The sequence below is a fragment of the Lygodium microphyllum genome, chromosome 13 (assembly GCF_053477565.2).
Source record: "Lygodium microphyllum isolate KBCC chromosome 13, Lygodium_microphyllum_v1.1.10, whole genome shotgun sequence".
NCBI lineage: Eukaryota > Viridiplantae > Streptophyta > Polypodiopsida > Schizaeales > Lygodiaceae > Lygodium > Lygodium microphyllum.
The window spans coordinates 114934845-114939207 of NC_141147.1; the positions used below are offsets into that span (position 1 = coordinate 114934845).

At 39.4% G+C, this 4363-nt stretch overlaps 1 pseudogene; it reads right to left on the reverse strand.

Moving 5' to 3' along the window:
• Positions 1-620: 620 nt before the first annotated feature.
• Positions 621-2446, reverse strand: LOC148027090 (uncharacterized; annotated as a pseudogene).
• Between the last annotated feature and the right edge of the window lie 1917 nt (positions 2447-4363).

Sequence of the window (4363 nt, forward strand, 5' to 3'; positions counted from 1 at the left end):
GTGCTTGAAGGAGGGTAATTCATTTATACCTGTAATCACCTGGAAAGACTGGTATAACTGCTCGACTTGGCCAAACCAAAAGGTCCTTGAGAGCTGCTAGCAAAATATTATGTACATGCCCATTAATTCAACTGTCGAAGGCCTTAATCGTTAAAGGCCTTAATACATGCTGCTACGAACCTGTACTGCAAATATCAATAACACAATCAATTGCTACGTGAAACTAATCTGAATTTGGGCTACTATAAAACTAGAGTACTATACGAGATAAACCCCGTTCTTCCAAGAGACAATGGTTGGAATTTACCTGCTCTCCCAAAAAACATATAGTGGATGTCATTCAGCTCATGTCATTCCACAAAAAAACACTTCAATCCCACAAAAAACACTTGAGTCCCACAAAAATTCAGCTTATGTCATTCCAACTCCTTCCCAAAAAACACTTCAGTCCCACAAAAGTCCAACTCATGTCATTCCAACTCCTCTCCACTTTGCAAGGTGGAGGATTCGTTGCCTGCAATCATATGAAAATGGAAAGAATAAGGTCACCTGTGTTATAACATGACTAAAACACAAATTACAACCAAATGGTTCCATACTTACATGATTTAAATAAACATCTAACCAGCAGACTTCAAGAAATCGTTAAAGATTCGATAATCATTTTGATCAAGAACATATCTATCAGTAGCCTCATTGTATGTTAAATGTGCCAATGCAATAATTGACTCAATATCAACCATGTTTAAGTCTGTCACATTATAAGAGTATGTATGGTGTCCTTTCACCTTCTGATACCAACCAAGCTGAACCTCCATCCCTTGTGGTCGATCTACCAAGTCAAGACCTCGCTTGTAATCTACATACCTGCCACCTACCTTCTTTCGCATCTTTTGGACTCTTCCAAGATACCATGTACTATGAAGAGTTTGCATCTTCTTCAATTTTGTGGCTTTTCCATTTCTCTTGAAATTTGTGTCTCTGTTTCCACATGTGTCATCGTAGAAATAAACAGCACAATCTGACCCTATTCCAAAGAAATTTCCATTGGTTGTTGATGCTAATTTTCCTTCATTGCTGAAATACACTCCTTGTCTTACCCTTGTCAACCTATCTTTTGATAGTGTTGAGTTTCCATTGAGTTGACTCACCAAAGTAGACTTGAAGATGAATTTCTTGTCAACCTCCACCACGGGCGAGATAGTCTTATTTTCATCCTCAATGCTTGCCTCATCTAGAATCCCATCCACCTCATGTCGAATCTCACTCAGAGCAATGACCTCGTCATCTCCGTCGCTGCCTTCAATGGGCCTATCTTCACCGCAAGGCTCCACAAAGTCATCGTGCTCATCGGCGTCACCCATTTCAGCATCTATCTTTGACCACATTGATTGTGTATCTATCCAAGGCTCTGTCCACCATTCAACTCCTTCGATTGTGCTAGGTTTGATCCCCAATGACTCACAAAGATCTTGTGCCCGCTTCAATCCCTCTTTCAATGCATGTATCAACTTTTCATCAGAGGAAACGCTCTCGTAATTCCCAAGATCTGCTTCCAAAATGCCTTCATGCTTGTTCAAATCCTTCCATATGTGTTCTTGTTTCTTATGTGCCCTTGAAAAAGTCACCCCATTTGATTTACATTCATGCACGGTAATCTTGTTCAAGCTTCCAACACAATGCAAAACATCTCCAAAATCAAATGCTCTTTCTTGCCCAACCATACCTCCAATCTTGCTGAAATAAATTTCTGCTGCATCCGATCCTGTGAGATGTAAAGGACACTTGAGATTTGGGAAGAAATCCCGAAACATCTTTATAAGTAGAACCACAAAATGACAAGAAAGCTGGGTATCTGTGTAAGCCTCTTTGCTAATGAAGTTTTTCTTAAGAGTGTATGTAGAATGATGATGAATCCATAATCTCCACAACTTGAAGAAGAAGACCACTTTACTAGCAAGCACCACACGCTCTCTCAAGTCTAAATGTGGAGACAAAAAAATGTCTATATAATCAGCAACAACCTGCAAATATGCCCCAGTCCCTTGCATGCTCCTCTCTTTTTTTTGCATTTCTATCATACATTTTTGAACTTGTCTAGAGACAATCACTTGGGCTGCTCTCCAATTTTGCCGATCGTTTCATTGTATATCTTCTTCTCGTAACTTGTGTTGATCGATAGAGAAATGATTATAGACCAAAGCAACATGATTGAGTGTAATCCAAACTTGTCCAATCGCTAGTTGTCGAATAGGACTATCAAGAGGGTTCACAAGCTTCTTTCCACAATGCACAAAATCTTGATCATGTAGTCCATACACATTGTCTCCTATGATTCTGCCTTTGAGTTTCCATCCATCCCATTTGATACCAAACTTTCTATCACTTTTTCCTAAATAGTCTTCAAGCATAAGCTTGCGACATCTACTATCACCATCTGAAGCATGTCCAATTATTGGCCCTAGGCAATCCTTCCATTTTGCATTCCACATTTGCTCCACAAGACTCCATTGAGCTTTGATGAAATCGCTATCAAAGCGATTACAAGTGCAATGCACAACAAGAGCTAACCGTGGAAGACTCTCATGAAGCGGGTTGACAATGAGCAGTCTTGCATAATGTCCCACTACGTGATTTTGGAAGGCATCCACTATTGTCTCATATCCTTGTGCTCCATCTCCAACAATGATAACATCATTTGAGGAGCATTGATGATCCTCTCCCTTTCTTCCACAAAACCCAATTAGAGTGTCATCCTTCGCATTCCATCTGCAAAAACATGAAGCTCCACTTTAACATCTTTATTTCCATGGACTTGTTACATAAATAAATTTTAAAACTGAAGCGAAGAGAAATTCAACTAAGTTTTTACCTAATGCGACGCTTGATGGTTGTTTCATCTTCAACAATAATGAATGGCACCCGTGATGCTATTCCATGTTTGGACTTTACATCCTTGTATATCTTTCCAACCATATCAACGATATACTCATGCTCTCCGGATTGAAATTGAGTTGCCTTTCTTCCTTGCCTCCTTGTGGTTGACAAAGATGGCCCTCCAAGGTTTACACTTAGAAAATCATGCAAGCGCGGCCCACCCCATAGCTTTGCAACCTCAAAAATGGTCTTTGAGGATTCTGCATATCTTTGCCCCTTTTTCGATCTTAATGCATTATTTGCAATGTCTTGAAGAAAAGCCCATAAAGCTAATTTGCCACCAAACTTTCCTTGCCTATGAGCCTCAATAATGTTATTGCAAAAACGTTGCACATCCTTCCTATTAATAGCCTCATAGTTTGCTTCTTTTAAAGACCTGATTCTCACTGAAAGCACCACAAACTTTGCCTTCAACCACCATAGTTTTCTCTTGGCCTCTCGCAAGTTTTTCTTTGTCTCAACTACAACGCTTTTAAGCTCTGCACCAGAAAGGTAATCCAATCGCCTTCCTCGACCTGTTTGCCTCTCTCCTCTTTTCTCAATTGCACTACCCTCCCGATACACTCTGCCACGAAAATCAGCGCAAGATGGAATTTTCTTACAATACTCGCATGTGAAACTTTCAAACGGAATTCCAATTCTTGAGATCCGAAGACAGCACACATGCCTAAAGCATCCATCTATCCTGTATTCAACATCCCCATCATATAAAGTAGCTTTTGTATGTGGCTCACAAAACCACTCTTCACCCATCTTTAGGTCTTGGAGAAAAGGTTTTATATCAACCTCACTACCATTAACATCAAGTTTACACTGCCATAATCCCCAACACAGATTTAATAAATGAGAGCTTGAATCACCTGCATGGATGGAAGCCACCTCCGCATACTCTTTGGTTGATACGAGGAATGCACCCAAAGTTTGTTGACATGGATCCTTTTCAAAATTCTTTTTAGGTCGCCCACTAGCTCCTGTGAAGAGAGAAGATGATTGCTTTATTGTGGTCTTCTTGCTCCATGCATTGATGTGAGATTTTGCATTGATATGTTGTGTTAGGATGGTCTGCAAATCTGAACCTCGAGGACATAGGTGCAGCCACTTCCCATCATATTTGCACACAACTTTGACACTATTTTTATCTTTGTAGTCATGTAAAGTTGCTTCAACCAACTGAAAATCAGCCCCTACATGAGGATACAAAATTTTGATAAGAGTTTAGAAATGTAGCTGACAATTGAATCTGATATGCACAAGCAAAAATCCTTAAAAAAGGAACCAAAATAAGGGACTAAGAATTGTCTTACATGATTCAACAAATATCTTTTACAAAAAAATATTACAATTTACAACATAAAACAAGAAGTTGATTCTTACCTTCATGAGTTCTATTGAAATTATTCATCTCCTCAATAGCTGCCAAGATTAT